Source organism: Diabrotica virgifera, chromosome 2, assembly GCF_917563875.1.
Source record: "Diabrotica virgifera virgifera chromosome 2, PGI_DIABVI_V3a".
NCBI classification, from domain to species: domain Eukaryota; kingdom Metazoa; phylum Arthropoda; class Insecta; order Coleoptera; family Chrysomelidae; genus Diabrotica; species Diabrotica virgifera.
The window spans coordinates 158,806,204-158,824,076 of NC_065444.1; the positions used below are offsets into that span (position 1 = coordinate 158,806,204).

At 34.4% G+C, this 17,873-nt stretch overlaps 1 protein-coding gene and 1 non-coding gene across 7 annotated transcripts in view; both read right to left on the reverse strand.

The window, feature by feature from the left end:
* The window catches only part of LOC114330643 (kazrin), a 490,500-nt gene that overhangs the window by 369,824 nt on the left and 102,803 nt on the right, over nucleotides 1-17,873 (reverse strand). The window lies entirely within an intron of this gene.
* Trnae-uuc (transfer RNA glutamic acid (anticodon UUC)) lies at nucleotides 7,960-8,031 on the reverse strand. The gene has a single exon. It is a non-coding gene; the product is annotated as a tRNA-Glu (tRNA).

Genomic DNA, 17,873 nt, shown 5'->3' on the forward strand with positions numbered 1-17,873 from the left:
TTACGCCCCTGTACTACTGATTACTTAAAATTCAAGTAGTATTTATGTAACCTTTCTGGAAACTCCAGGTTATTGTTGAGACTCGCATTTGAACCCCTCGCCGGGGCAGATCGTCAAAAGCTTCCTAACGAGAATCATCTCTAATCTATCGACGCTCCCGCTATTCGTAAAAAGGCCGCATTTTACCGGCTTTTTTTGCTATCGTTTTATACCGCTCAGATAATTCAATCTGCTCAGTATTATCGACGATGATTTATTTAGCGTATTAGTGAGTGCCTTACAAATGAACCAAATGGATTATGGAATTCAATCAGAGCTCTGATGTGACACGTCATCAAGGAATAAAACTGTGAGTACTCTACATGTATGTGAACATAACTTATTAGTCGTGATACTGTATGCATTTTGAACCATATACCTCTCGTAGCAAATATTCTTTGTGCCATTTATGCAGATAATACTTTAAATTACATATGAAAAATCGTTATCTACTCTTAACCAGCTTACCTATGGGAATATACTCTATAACCGTACAATAAGTATAGGTTACTATTGTTAAGGATACTTTACGTATTGCCTAAACATTTCTGTTCCATCGAGCCGTATCATATTAATTATTTATTATTTAAATCCTCAAGGTCCTTCGTATTTGCATATTTTGATAATCTCTATTCTGAGAATAACGGTTTTTCATTTATAGTGTCTTTCTGTTGCATTTGGAAATTTCCAAGCCACGCCGCCCCGGCACAAAAATAAAATATTCCTCTCTTTCTGCACTCAAATTCTCAGTATTTAACCCAGCACGTCTCTACAATAGCTGGTAGGTTGTTAAGCCCGGTCTACACGTGCAATTTCAGAAACTACTTGCTTTGTTCAAATAAAGGAGTCGTTTTGTTTGTATGAAAAAATATTTGCATATATTACATTATTTTATTTTCGTAAATATATTTTTCTGTTTATAGTATACAAAAAGTGTACTCATTTCTTGGCTGATAGTACGGGTGTTATAATTTTAACATTGTTTGTTCAACCTTTTGATTTAAATTAAATTTATAATTTTGAATCCGATTAAGCCTGGTTCACAGGTTACAAAAATTATTAAAAATAATTTTGTTTTCTTGCATAAATTGTAAGTTTTTGCTACATTTAGCTTCGCTTAAGCTCATTTTACACTTCTAGAAAACTATAGAAAATAAATAATTGTTTTTTCCTTCAATTTAATTAATTTAAATACTTGTTAAGGGTGTCTCACACTTGCTGAAAAATACCCATTTTGGAAAATTGCATATATTTTGAAATTTTATAGTTTTGCATTTCATATACTAATCTGCGCTCATACAGGGTGATACTATTAAGCCAATCTCACACTATTAAACGTGTAATATATAATATATTGTACATATTCTCTCATTTTCGCATCGATTTATAGGTTTAGACATTTGCAAATAATCTATCTAATCTCACATTCTCGCAACATGGCTGACCGATCAAAATATAACCGACAGAGGCTCACCGCAAAACTTGATATAACCAAGTTGGCTGATTCGGTTCCCACAACTCTTAATTCTCTAAACAAATATAAAATTCGTGAAATAATTTCACAACTCAAACATTCTTACGGACTTTTCCGCGATGCTCAAAATGTGCTGGAGACGATCCCCGAGGAACCTACCCCCTCTACTGATTCCTCTGTGGTTTTTGATAAATATTTGGATACAATTTCTCTATTGGAAGAAAGGTTAGAGGTCATTGAAAGTTCTAATGTGACTGCTACCCCCTCCCTCCAATTTGACCCTAATTCTTCTCTAACCTCACAGTCTATGGCTAGGCAACGAACAGTAAACCTCCCTCGTATTCAGTTAAAACCATTTAGTGGCTTAGTTACTGAATACAATTCATTCATTGAGACCTTTGATACAATAATAGGATCTGATACTACATTAAGTGATCTGGAAAAACTCATTTACCTCAAAAGTTTTCTAACTTCCGAGCCTTTGACGCTTCTCGAGCATATCCCACTCACAGGTGACAATTACAAAATAGCCCGGGATAACCTGACACAAAGGTACGCCAACTCTAAATCGCTTATCAAAACTCTCATCTCTCAAATTCTTGATGCGCCTCCTATTTCTGGAAACGCAAATCACTCACAATTAAGAAATTTTCATACGGTCATGTCAAATAATTTCAAGGCCCTATTGAACTTGAATAGGCCCCCTTCAGATCTCTTGCATTTACTTCTCATACATATCGCTACTCAGAAACTCGACGCACCTACCATTAGGGCTCTTGAGTTCCAATCCGGTGGTAGCCAAGCTACCCCTGATTTTGTCCATTTTCTAGGGGAAATCGAGACACGCGTTGTTCATCTTGAGAATATTCAATCTCAATCAAAACCAAAATCGACTACTACTTCCAGACACTCTTTACACCTAGCCTCAGACACTTCTACCAGTAACCTTTCGCCTCGCTTAGATCCTAAGAAATGTTCCTATTGCCACGACTCTCACTCGATCTACTCTTGTCCTCAGTTCAAGCAGTTGAATTCTAAAGAACGTTTTAGTTTTGTCAAACAAAATAAATTTTGTATTAATTGTCTTGGGTCTCACATGCTCGATCAGTGTAAATCCAAATTCTCTTGCATAGTTTGTAAATTTCGTCATCACACGTTGCTCCATTTCGACAAAACGGGTCATAGTAACCCTTCCGCGGCTGTTGGCCAACACAACTCAAATAATCATAATAAAACCGCTATCTCAAATAACTCCCATATACAGGGTAATTCACAACAGGGGCCCTCACATGTTAGAGCTCCTGAAACGGAAGTTAATCTTCAAAATTCGACTCCACATTCAATGGCTCTATCTGCAGCCTCGCTTGATAATCATTTGGTGTTACTAAGCACACTCCAGGTCTATCTTGTCGCTCCTAGCGGCAAGAGGGTCTTCGCAAAGGCACTTTTAGACTCGGCCTCACAGGTTTCATTTATTAGTGCTGACCTCGTAAAGGAACTGTCACTCACCACTAGAGATGGAAAATTACGGGTCAACGGAATTAACTCCACCTCATCCTCGTCTCAATCTATTGTAGATACAACAATTTTCGCTGTCGCTAACGACGTTCCTTTTGACATCTCGTGCTCTGTACTCCCAAAGATAACAAATCCGCTTCCTCAAATTTCTATTTTAGCGAGCAAACTAAACATACCCTCAGAGATACCATTAGGTGATCCGATGTTCCATGTAACATCCCCAATTGGTATCCTGCTCGGTGCAGACCTGTATAACGATATCATTCAACCTGAAATAATTCGTTTGGGAAAAGGTCTTCCCGTTCTTCAACGCACTCTACTCGGGTACACGATATCAGGGTCAGTTCCAGACTTTGCTCTTAAGTCGAAAAATACTAAAAAGGCTTTGGAATTTTATTCAAACTCTCTCGTTACTTGTTGTTCTCATAACACTCCTTCCGCCGTAAATGAGCCGGTAGTGTCCAACGAGGAACTATCCGATCATTTACAAAAATTCTGGGAGCTGGAAGAAGCCGCTCCTCAGAACACCGATCTCATTAATGATCACCCCGCTGAAATTAATTTTGTAAAACATGTTAATGTTCTCCCCAATGGACGATATGAGTCCACACTCAATCTCAAACTCCCTATCGAAGATATAGACATGGGAAATTCGTTTCTCTCGGCAAAAAGACGTTTTCTCAGTCTCGAGAAACGTTTTCAACTCAACCCTGATTTATTGGAAAAATATCAGGACATTATATCGGAATATCTCAATAACGGACAAATAATTCAAGTGCCGTTAAAAATGCTAAATGACTCAGGTAAACCTAATTACTTTCTCCCTCACTTTCCCGTTTTCAAATCCAACTCTACTACTTCCACTCGTATAGTTTTCGATCCAAACAATAAATCGTCTACGGGAATCTCCCTCAGTGACGTCATAGACAAAGGTTATGTCGTCCAACATGAACTTTTTGACATTCTCGCTAAGTTTCGTCAGTTTAAATTCGCACTAGTAGGCGACATCAAGGCTATGTTCCTACAAATCGCCATTTGTCCCACTGAAACATTTCTGTTAAATTTTCTCTTTAGGGACAATATTCAGCAGCCTTTACGGTGCTATCAATTTCAAAGATTACCCTTCGGGCTCCCAAGTAGCCCATTTATCGCTCAAAGAGTTATCAAGCACATCGCTGACAACAACAAACATACCCACGAACTTGCTACTAGTGTTCTGCAAGAATCTATCTATATGGATGACCTGATCAGCGGTGCTGACAGTCTTCATGAATTAAGTTGTCTTTTCGAACAATTAACTTCTTTGCTAGAAACCCATGGTTTCCTCCTCCACAAGTGGAACTGCAGTTCTTCAGAATTTCTGTCTCAACACAATTTAAATCCCGTCTCTGAAGTCAGTCTTAACTTCACGGGATCTGATAAAGTCTTAGGCATATTCTGGGATTCAGAACGCGACCACTTTTCGTTTAAAACTCCTATCTTCAAATTGGCTAATGTTGTTACTAAACGTACTATTCTCTCCTACATTGCTACTTTGTATGACCCGCTAGGATGGTTATCCCCTGTCCTTGTGAACGCTAAGCTCTTGATACAGGAAATATGGTCCCAGAAATTGGACTGGGATCAACCCATTGACTCACCCATCATTATGAAAAATTGGCAAAACCTCTTATCGACATTCAAAACTATAGAAGAGGTCAAGGTACCTCGATGCTTACTTTTACAAAAGAAAGTTGTTGATGTTCAATTAATTATTTTCACCGACGCATCGGAGAAAATATACAGCACTTGTGTGTATCTCAAAGCGACATACTCAGACTTTTCTGTATCGTCGCGGCTTATCGCTTCTAAAAACAAAATTTCTCCGCTAAAAAATAAACTCACCATCCCCAAATTGGAACTTTGTGGAATAGTGTTGGGAGTCACTCTGGCTCATAGACTTTTTCACATCTTCAAGAAAAATTTGAGTATATCTTCATCTCATCTCTTTGCTGACTCTACAATTGCCTTGTCTTGGATACTTTCTAAAAAACACATTTGGAACATTTTTGTACAAAACAGAATTCAAAAGGTCAATTCCTTGTTGGAAACTTTTCCTTGTGATTTCCATTTCGTCAGAAGTCACGAAAACATCGCTGACCCCGCTTCCAGAGGGATAAATGTCTTTGATAATCCCCAGACCACCGAAGACTGGTTATGCGGACCTAGCTTTATTAGAGACAATCCCATCGATTTTTCTCTTCATCAAATTCCTCATTTTCAGGATGATCTTCCTGAATTAAGGAAGTTAGTTGTCTCAAACATAGCAACAAATCACGAACTCAACGACACCTTTGAAAATCTATTCGCTAAATCTTCTTCTTTTCGTAAAATTCAAAGAATTGTCGCTTATCTTTTTAGATTCATCAGTAATATTAAAAAGAAAATAAATAACTCTCCACGAGATACGGATATATTGACGCCACCCGAAATGGAGATCGCTGATCACGCGATCATCAGGTATATCCAAAGTATCTACTTTAAAAAAGAGATTCTTGAATTGAAAAATGCTAAACTCGTGACCAATAAAGCCATTCGTAAACTCAACCCCTTCCTACAACATAATGATGGGCTGATTCGTGTGGGAGGACGTCTCCGACACGCCCCCATATCGTATAATCAAAAACACCCCATTCTACTTCCTTCTAAATGTCGAGTTGTAGAACTAATCTTGACTCAAGCTCATCATAAGTTATTACATTCAGGCGCGCAAACAGTACTTTCGTATGTCAAAATGAAGTACTGGCCAATTGACGGATTAAGACAGATTAAACGCTTAATTCGTAAGTGTGTAAACTGTTTCCGATTCATGACACCCAATTCTGTTCAACAGATGGCAGATATGCATCCCGATCGTGTACTCCCCACTAGACCCTTCCAAGTCGTCTCAGTGGACTATGGGGGGTTCTTCTTAATTAAGTCCTCACATTTGAGGAAGGCACCGCTTTACAAAGCATACGTAGCCTATTTCATTTGCATGAGCACTAAATGTGTTCATATCGAACTCGTCACAGGATTAAGCGCAGAAGCCTATATTCTTACTCTGAAAAGGTTTATTGCCAGAAGATCCACGCCCAGTATTATTTGGAGCGACAATGCCACAAATTTCCATGGGGCAAAAAATGAAATGCGCGAATTCTATGATTTTTTCTTAAATCAAAATAATTCGGAACAGATTAAGGAATTCTGTACTCAAAACTCCATAACTTTCAAGATGGGTGTTCCCCGCAACCCCCATCAATTCGGCCTCCATGAGGTAGGAATAAAGAGTGTGAAGTATCACCTCTATCGAATTATAGGAAATTCCCACTTCACCTTTGAAGTGTTTAACACAGTATTATGCCAAATCGAGGCTATTCTAAATTCGAGACCCATCACTAGGATGTCGTCTGACGCCAATGACTTCGCTTTCCTATCTCCAGCTCACTTCTTAGTTCAAAGAAGTTTAACCGCGCCCCCTGAACCAAGTGTTTCAGAGATACCTGAAAATAGGTTGAATCTTTTTCAGCGTATTAGTAAAATTCAACAGCAATTTTGGAAATTGTGGAAAAAAGACTATCTTTGCCTCCTGCAGCAAAGAAATAAATGGACCGACCCTACTGACCCTGTCAAGATCGGGGATTTGGTTCTGTTGAAGGAGGATGGTACTCCTCCACTCTTATGGCCAACTGCCAGGGTAATAGATGTATTGCCTGGTAAGGATGGTCTAGTTCGTACTGTCAAGATTCACACTACTCACGGTGATTTTCTTCGTGGTATTACGAAAATCGCTGTGATTCCCCTGGAAGATTAAAATCTATCCCTAGGGGGAAAACTTATCGTTTTCCTCCATTTTATCGTTGTTACCCCTTGTGTATATAAACTCTAATTTCTTCAAACATTTCTTATCGTTGTGCACATCTTTGCCAATCCCCTCTCTTCGAGGTGATATAGGCCATCTCTCTCGCCTGTCGCCCCCGGCAATATGTACAATAAATATATTATACACGGCTCACTAAAATAATTAGTTACGCCCCTGTACTACTGATTACTTAAAATTCAAGTAGTATTTATGTAACCTTTCTGGAAACTCCAGGTTATTGTTGAGACTCGCATTTGAACCCCTCGCCGGGGCAGATCGTCAAAAGCTTCCTAACGAGAATCATCTCTAATCTATCGACGCTCCCGCTATTCGTAAAAAGGCCGCATTTTACCGGCTTTTTTTGCTATCGTTTTATACCGCTCAGATAATTCAATCTGCTCAGTATTATCGACGATGATTTATTTAGCGTATTAGTGAGTGCCTTACAAATGAACCAAATGGATTATGGAATTCAATCAGAGCTCTGATGTGACACGTCATCAAGGAATAAAACTGTGAGTACTCTACATGTATGTGAACATAACTTATTAGTCGTGATACTGTATGCATTTTGAACCATATACCTCTCGTAGCAAATATTCTTTGTGCCATTTATGCAGATAATACTTTAAATTACATATGAAAAATCGTTATCTACTCTTAACCAGCTTACCTATGGGAATATACTCTATAACCGTACAATAAGTATAGGTTACTATTGTTAAGGATACTTTACGTATTGCCTAAACAAGTTGAAAACGGTAATTTACTTGATACTTAATTAAAACTTGGTAATATTGCTACAAAAAATATAGTAGCTTGTGATATTAAACTTCACTTTAAACTTTATGAAATTGTCGTCAAAAGATTTTAAACAAAAATAAAACAAAAGTCCATTAGAATCAAGGAAAAGGGAAAAGAGACACTTTTAATAAAAAAGAAGTTTTTATTATACCACGTTTTTATTATTTATAAGACAAAATATAAAAAATATTATAAAAACAATTATTTTTCCAATCAAAATGTCAATTTTAAAAACAAAAAGGGTTTCCGATACCGGGAATCAAACCTGGGTCTCCTGGGTGAAAGCCAGGTATCCTAGCCACTAGACCATATTGGATGTGAGATAAATATTTGACATACCTATAACTTTAGTGCAACAATATTAAAAAAATTACACTTTTATAAAAAAAGTACTTTTTGTAATATGTACTACGGTTTTGTTATACAGGGTGTCCAGAAACTCTATCGACAAACGAAGACAGGAGATTCCTCAGATAAATTTAAGATATTTAAACCTAATTCTTTTAGTCTGAAAATGCTTCCTAAGGGAGCTAGAGCTCTTTGAAGATGGCGTCTTATAATTAGTTTTTCTTAAATAACTCCAGAACGCTTTTATTTAGAAAAATGAAAAATGGTACGCATATTTATCTTCCAGATATAAATTGATTACATATATTGTGAATTTCTAGTACCGGTCATCTCTCTCTTTCGTCGTTTCCCCATTACTGAGGATAGTGATTTCTTCCAATATTCCTAACAATTCATTTCTCCATTGGTCTCCATTGGTCTCTATCTTCAGCTGTTCTAAGAGCTTCGCAGAATGAGTTTCCAGCTGAATGCTTTATTTGGTCAGACCATCTAGTTGGTGATCGTCCTCTTGATCTTCTCCCCGGAACGTTTCCAGAAACAATTAATCTCTCTAAACTGTCGTCACCTCTGCGAACCACGTGACCAAAGAATTGCAGAATTCGTTGCAGAAATATTGTGGACAGCATTTTTTAATATTGAGTTGGTTTAGAATGGAAACGTTTGTCCTATGAGCTATCCAAGGTATGCGTAGCATTCTTCTCCAGCACCACATCTTAAAGGCATTAATTTTTTGGCGCTCGCATGCGCGAAGAGTCCAAGTCTCTGCTCCGTATAGAAATATTGAGAATACAAGGGCATAGGCGTCCGTTTTGGGTAGGGTAACGGTTATTTTATCGCATAATTTTATGTCTTTAACTTTCAAGCATTATTTATACTGGATTATTAAATTATGAGGTATGATAGTACTAAAAGGTACTCTTGCTTTAAGTCGGTATAACACACCGTTTTCTAGAAGAATCGATTTGAAAAATTTTCGTTTATTGAATTTCCAAAAAAAATTTCAAAAAAAACTATTTAGAAAAACGAAAACTGGTACGTTTATTTATATTCCAGAGATGAATCGATTTCATTAATTGCGAATTTCTAATACTAGTCATATACGTCCGTTTTGGGTAGGTCAAGGGTTATTTTATCGCATAACTTTTTTGTCTTAAATTTTTAAGGATTTTTGACTTTACATTTTCAAATCGATTTTTCTAAAAAACGGTATGTCCAACCGACTTAAATCAAGAGTACCTTTTAGTACTAGAATATCTCACAATATAATAATCCAGTATCAAAAATGCTAAAAAGTTAAAGACAAAAAAGTTATGCGATAAAATAACCGTCGCCCTACCCAAAACGGACGCCTATGACCGGTACTAGAAATTCGTAATGGATGAAATCGATTTACCTCTAGAAGATAAATATGCATATTAATTTTTGTTTTTCTAAATGGAAGCGTTCTGGAGGTATTTAAGAAAAACTAATTAGAGGAAAGGCGCCAATTATGGAATACCATTTTGTTTTGGAGACATAAAAAAATAACTATATAGAAATGAAAACAGTTTAATGTTATGACAAATCAGTCAAACATTTACATATCTTAATTAAAAGAATTCTATGAAATATCTTAATTAACAAAAAAAAAATAAGCAAAAAAACAGAATCATATTTTAGTATCCAAATATGGAATAGGTGCCCATATATGGAATACAAGCATAAATCAACATATATCAATAACAAAAACAAACATAACATATATGAGATCAAATAATTTTAAATAAAAACGTTGTGAAAAATAAAAGAATACTTAATTCACTTGCAAAAATCACAGATCCATGTATCAAACTCTGGACCAGCACAATCATAATGAGCCCACTTACACTGAATCCGCTATTCCATAATTAGGCACCAACGACTGTCCATATTTGGATTTGTACATTAGTTCAAACTAGTATCAACATGTTTTCAAGTCGTAATGTTTTAATTACAGAAGGTCATAAAATATCAAAATAAAGGTATATACTATTGATATACGCAATAGCATAACAAGTCTGTATTCATGCATAATAACCAATAATACTCGTTGAATGTATTTACCTTTGCAATTTTCTGCGAGACGAGAAAACAAAACGCGCCTGTCAGACACGTATCGTTCGCGCATCTGACACAGAGGTGTGAATACGATAATAAAGAGAGCGACTGAAATAGAGGATGGTCTTGTAGTGCGCTTACAACTTATATTTTCGGAGAAATCAAGGAATTCCATATTAGGGCACTATTCCATATTTGGTTACTTTCCTCTACAAGACGCCATCTTCAAAGAGCTCTAGCTCCCTTATGACGAATCTCCTGTCTTCGTTTGTTGGTAAAGTTTCTGGACACCCTGTATATAGGACACAATATAAAAATATTAACTAGATTGTTAAATATTGTTAAATCAAAGAAAATGTTTAAAGTTTGAAACTTTTGAAAAATTAATGAAACACGTTTCGAAACAATAGACGCTATGAGATGAAGAATGCTCTAAACCACAACCCACAATTTTACCAAAGCGCTGTTATTACATTAAAGTTATCCCTTATTTAAGGATTTTCAGATGTTGAGTGGCTCAAACATTAGTTGCTTGGGCCACTTTGCACCTGAAAATACTTAAATAATGGATAACTTTAATATAATAAAAAATTTTTAGTAAAAATATGGAATTGTGATATACCTTAATATAGCTAATATCATGTCAACTTAAAAAATATGAATTTTTAGTGTATTAACTTAACAAAATGATATGAAAATGATATCTACAGTAAACTAACAAAAAAAAAATAAAAGAAAATAGGGAACACCCGAGTTTGAACCGGGAACCTCTTGATCTGCAATTGAATGCTCCACCATGTGGAGCTATGTTTATAATGGATTACAAGATTTCCCGGACGCATCTAAACATTCCGTATATGTATTTGGACCATAGGAGTTTTCTATTGGTTCGTTGCAGCACGCGGTAATATTTTAACCAATAGGCGGCGAGGTTCCAGATGCATATACGGAATGTTAGTCGGTCCCAATTCATATACGGAATGTTAAATATCGTACACCGAAAAAGATAATTTTTTTTACACTCTTTTAAAAGGAGATTGATTTTAAAATACTTGTTACTGTATTATTAAATAAAAATAAAACAATTATAGTATTTCGAATGTTATTTGGTGCGAAATTCATAAGCGGAATGTTAATTATTCGTAGACCAAAATAAATATATAAACCAGAATAAATAATATTTAAAACACAACCGCAAACGTTATAACCAAGTTTAATTTATTTTCATCTGATAGCACACAGCCCTAAACTTCAACAGAATTGAATTGAATAGCTGAAACAGATCTAAACATACTTAACAACACGTGTAAGTCATTAAAAATTCTGAGAAAGCGAAACCTTAGTCAAATAAAGAAATATGTATCTCAAATCTATACTATCCCATTTATGAATTTCGCACCAAAAAGGTACCTAATCATTGTTTTATTTTTCTTTAATAATACATCAATAAAATAGGTATTCTAAAATCAGTCTCCTTTAACTGATTAATAAAAAGTCCCATTTTTGGTCTACGAATAATTAACATTCCGCATATGAATTTCGCACCAAATAATATTCGAAATACCATAATTGTTATTTAGTATTTCAAGTATTTTAAAATCAATCTCCATTTAAAAGACTCTAAAAAAACTTATCTTTTTCCGTGTATGATAATTAACATTCCGTATATGAATTTGGGACCGACTAACATTCCGTATATGCATCTGGAACCTCGCCGCCTATTGGTTAAAATATTACCGCGTGCTGCAACGAACCAATAGAAAACTCCTATGGTCCAAATACATATACGGAATGTTTAGATGCTTCCCGGTCATAGTGACAAAGACCAAGTGAAGTATAGAACAACGTTTAAAATTTACAAGTGGGATACATTATGGTACGGTTATATTAATTTAAATTGCACGATTCGATTGATATTCACTGTCTATCTATTTTATTTATTTTACTATATATTTTCCGATGTTTTGTTTATTTGTTTAGGTTTATATGACAGCGAACACTAAATCCATTCGCCATATTTATTTGTTCAATTGCTTCTTAACGTTCGCTAGCATCTACACTTTCGGTCGTCGATGACATGTCCAGATCGGTGTTCATTACACTATCCCCTTTTAGCTCTAAACGTTCCAATCAGAAACTCTGGGCAAATTTTCTCGGTGGCAAAATGTTAGGTGTTTTCAAGTTTTCAGGAAAAGTAACAATCCATTGTTTTAAGGAGCAAGATTATTTTAAATTAAAGCTAAACACGGTAGTACTTTATAGGCCAGTTTTTCGAAAAATGTTATGTTATACATAACTGTATGAAATTAATCTCAAATCATGTAATGTGCGCCACATAATTCTCTTATAAGTCTCTTTAGAAAAAAAAACCGAATCCGAGGACGAACAAACATAACCAGAAATTAAAAAGACAAACAAATAATGGCAAATAAGTTAAACCAAGAAATAAATCAAATACTCATGAAGCATAAAAATAAATGCTAAGATATCAACTAGACCAGGGCATTTAGCACAAAAAATCGATTTTTAAATACAGCACTTTAGGCTATTGATTATTATGTATTTTAGAAAGGAACTACAACGTTAACGGGGTTTTATTGTTTCATATAGTCAATGGACCTCTAAATATAAAAAAACCGCGGAGTGCTACCATTTAAAGGGGTGTGTTTTTGAGAAAAAAGTGAATTAGTCCCTAGGCACAGGGCGAATTAGGGTGAGTTATATGCACTTTTGGTACAAACACGTCTACAGGAAAATTATTCTAGGTTAAATTTACTATCGAAATATCACATTTTAAAGTCAAAAGTATTTTTTTTTTAAATATATTCAAAAGAAATGCATGAAGAAAACACGAAAAATAGCAATCTTGTTTTTTGCCCCATAACTTTTTTTCACGGGGATATAGGTATAGCCATTGCTTCAGCAAAAAATAATTTTCATCCTTTCTCTGTAAAACGATGTTTGGTAGAAGTCTCTAGGATTTACAGTTTCTGAAATAAGATTTTTCAAAATTCGTCGCTCACAGCATTTTTGGGCCATTTTTCCCTATTATTTCGCAAACATTCTTCTGTAACTTTTTTCTACATAGATTTAGTACATGCAATGTTACATTTAATGGGAAGAAAAGTCAATTCCCTTTAATTCTTTAATTAAAGAAGAAATTCTTCTAATATCTTTAAGCAAGATATAGCTTTTAAAAATTTTATACATTTAATGATTCTTGATACATTCACGATTATTTTTAAATTTCTCATTATAAATTTTTATTGTATATTTGGGTATATACATTGTGCAATAAAAAAGAAATTTTATTTTCTTTACTTTGAAATGATGTATTGTAAAAATTCTAGGACTATCTTTAATCAAGATATGCTTTTTCAAATTGTGACATATACACATGCAATAGGTCCCACTAAATTGGAACCTATGGAAAACTTGTTTATTATAAACTTTTTGAAAAAAAATTATTGTTTATAAAATGCTTTACATAGTCTAAAACCTAAGATCCAATCATCAGATATAACATTATATCAATAGTGTACGAGGTAAGTTAAAAAATATGAAATTCGCTCAAGAGTTAAAGTACTTTTATATTTCACAATGTCGAAAAGTGTTATTAAGAAAAGGTATTTGGAATTAAAAATTCTGTTAAAATATGCAATTATATTCTTCTAATTGAAAAAAATAAAAAAAAAATAAAATTTTTCTCAAATTACGTATACCCTTGGATATCCTACTGATATCTTGTTTAAAAATAGTCCTAGAATTGTTTGCAATACACCATTTTAAAGTAAAGAAAATAAGCTTTTTATTACACAATGTATATACCTAAATGTAAAAAGCAAAAAGTCATAATGAGGAATTTAAAAAAAAATCCTAAAAAATATCAAAAATCATTAAAAGTATAAAACCTTGAAAAAGCATAACTTCCATAAAAATAGTCGTATAACCCTATACTATAGACCATTTTAAAGGTAATTGATTTTTCTTTCTACCAAATGTACCATTGTATATACCTAGAAATGCGTAGAACAGAGTTACAGAACAATGTTTGCGAAATAATGGGGAAAATTGCCCAAAAATGCTGTGAGCGGCGAACTTTGAAAACTCCTATTTCAGAAATTGTAAATCCTAGAGACTTTTACCAAACATCGTTTTACAGAGGAAGGATGAAAATTATTTTTTGCTGAAGCAATGGCTATACCTATATCCCCCGCTTATTTTGACATGTTTATGTACTTTTGGGTGCATTTTATGCACTTTAAAATGCGGTCATGCATTTCCACCCCTTTTTCCACAGCACACATTTTTCCTAACATCATCCTGAACACGATGCAAGTAGTGGCAAGTCTCTAGGTACTGTATTAAAAATCGATTTATTCCGGTGTTTTAATGCTAAATACCCTGGTCTAAACATGAAATCGAAAGAAATCGGTACCTATACCCCTTCAATGGCGAAAATGTATAATCTACACAACCAAAGGAAACATAAGTAATCAAAAGCTACTTAAAAAGAGATCAGGCACATAATAAATAATAATATTAGATATGTTGAGAATACAACGATTTTCGCAGAAAACTTAGATCTCCAAACATTAGTACGTCAACAAAGCAAGTTACCGAAAGAATCTCAAAATCACCCATTAAAAAACTAAATGGATGGCAATTGAAAATAGGCGAGCACTTTACTCCTAAAAAAAGGCTTAGAAACTGAATAAACTGAATATTTATATATACAGACTAATTTTTTTTGCATCTCCACCGCACCGAAACTTTTTTATTCGATTCTATAAATTTTTCATCGTTCAAATGTATTTTAAATTTTTTTTAATTACAAATTTTTCCAAATTTTTTTTCTAAAAAATACTAAATCAAAACTACAATAATTTGACAAGAATAGGTCGTTTCTATCTTGCTAAAAAATAATTATAAATTTAAACAAATATTTTTACAAGCTGCGTATCTGTATTGCCGCATCCGCCGTACACACTTACGGGGTAGGCACAAAATTTGCTTGCAAAATGCTTAAATGTTTTGCAAAAAAAATGTTAAGCAAAATGCTTAAATGTTAATTGTTTAAATGCATTCATTTTTTTCGAATCCTGAGTAAATTAAGAGGAAACAGTAGCGGTCAACAGGTAGCAGAAACGCGTTCCAAGATTGCGGCTGTAATTTTGAATATTTTTTCGAGATATTTGGCACACGTATTCGTAATATAATAAAGAATGGCGGTACAGAGCCCAATTTGAAAAATATATTAATATGTGGAAATTACTCTGTAATTAAATACAATATTAAAAAAACGAGCCTGTACCGCCATTAAGAAAAACAAAAAAATACACTTTCTTCAAATAAACTTTTTTATCCGATGCCTAGATTTTGTGTCATTTTGGAACTACTAAAATTTTTTATTTCATTAGTAGTTCCAAAATGACACAAAATCTAGGCATCGGATAAAAAAGTTTATTTGAAGAAACTGTATTTTTTTGTTCTTCTTAATGGCGGTACAGGCTCGTTTTTTTAATATTGTATTTAATTACAGAGTAATTTCCACATATTAATATATTTTTCAAATTGGGCTCTGTACCGCCATTCTTTATTATATTACGAATACGTGTGCCAAATATCTCGAAAAAATATTCAAAATTACAGCCGCAATCTTGGAACGCGTTTTGGCTACCTGTTGATCGCTACTGTTTCACCTTAAGTAGTATTTTTGAAAAATTTAAACGTAGAATAAAAGACTACATTATGGTAGGGGAGCAAAGTATGCTAAATGTGCAGTCACTCGAGCGCTTTGGGGACCTATTGGGTTGTGAAAAGTAGGTCCTAAAACCAAAAAAAGTTAAGTAAAGTTTTCCATTTTAGTGGGCGCTTGCCATTTTTTAATTTAAGTTTCCATTTCCAACAATGGTTTTTTCCGATTATAAAGTCATCTATCCATAATTCGAAAAAATATTTCAAATAAATATTACTCATTTTTACGTAAGGAATCCAAATCTGCAATAAAAAATGAGGGTTCCCATTTAAGATTTTAAAGTAACCCCCCACCCCACCTCGGTGGGAGGTCGTGTTTGGTGTCATTCGATAGATTTTTTAAAAATATTGAATAAGTGTATTTTACAGTTTTTCGATCTGATGTTCATTTCGCGAAATATCGCGGGATTCGTATTTAAAATATTAAATTTACCCCCCACCCCTCTCCGTGGGAACTCGTGTTTGGTATCATTCGATAGATTTTAAAAAAATATTGAGCACGTATTTTTTAGTTTTTCGATCTGTCATTCATTTCGCGAAATATTTGCTTTTTTCTTGTGAAACTTTGGGACTCACCCATTTCCTTACGCCTGGCTCAAATCGTCAGATTTTTTAAATATACACTCTTTTGCATGTACTTAACTTACCTTATCTTAATCTGACAATTTCGAGTTTTTTTAAGGGTAGACTTTTTTTTTGGGCCCCCCTTAACGAACTCCACTGTGTTAAGAACCAATATATGGTAGATGTACATCTACAGGGTACCAGGTTTCTCCCCATATGATAATCTGACGCGCTCGAGTAACTGCAAAAATCCCCGCTTGGGCTCCCCTACCATTATTACCGAGGGCCGAAAGTCCCTAAAAACCAATATGATGTTTATTTGAATAAGTTATAGGGGTGAAAAAAAAATAGAAAATTGAGTGTAGTTTTTGAATTTAAATATATTATTCCAAAGAAACCTTTTGTATATTCTAAGGGACTTTCGGCCCTCGTTAATAATGTAATCTTTCAATCTGCGTTTAAATTTTTCAAAAATATTTATTAGTTTTTCAGGTTTTGAAAAAAATTAATGCATTTAAAAAGCATTGCAAGAAATTGTGCCTATGTTCTTAAAGAGCAATGTACAACTGCATATTCGAAATATTTGGGTCCATGCTATCAGCTTTGTCAAAATATTCTTAATTATATTTAAAGGTTTAAAGCTTATAAAGCTTTTTCTAGAAGTACAATTCCTTCAGAAGTTTTTTCGAAAAAGTTTAGAAAAATGAGTAATCATTAAGGTAAAGTAAAGTTCGTGTAACCTTCTGGCTAAGGTCTAGTGTTAGGGTTTTCAGGTCGCGCAAGCGCCTCTAACATGACTTAACTACTACTTACGTATCTGGGACCGATGGCTTTACGTGCCCTTCGAAGCACGGTGGCGGCTCAGTTAAATTAGAAATTGAAAATTTTGTCAGTGCCAGGATTCAAACCCGGGCCCTCCAGCTTGTTAAGCCAGTAACATAGCCACTGCGCTGCAGTCGTTACCGTAATTAAGGTAAGTAATTAAGCAATTAAGGTGGAAACTTCATCAAAAAATTGTAAATAACTAGAAAAGGAAACATTTTTCAAAACATTACCAAGAGAGAAAAAGTCTATTTTAAATGAGATACGCTTATAGGTCTGGATCCCGAGTATGAAAAAAACGTTGATTAATAGCAAGCTGAAAATTTGTTAATAGCTTAAGGATGTCTAGTCGGACAAACTTTAATGTACGACAACACTGGAACAGGGGAAGTTTTAATTGTGGAACAGGTTAAAATTTGGAACGGTCAGACCACGAAAACGGCACATGAGAGAGAGATTAAACTCTCATGAAAAATCAGACTGTTATTTATCACCAAATGGGCGTTTTAATGAGTGGAACATGTAGAATATATCAAATGACAGGAATTATGACAGGAGATAAATAGCAGTCTGATTTTTGCATAAGAGTTT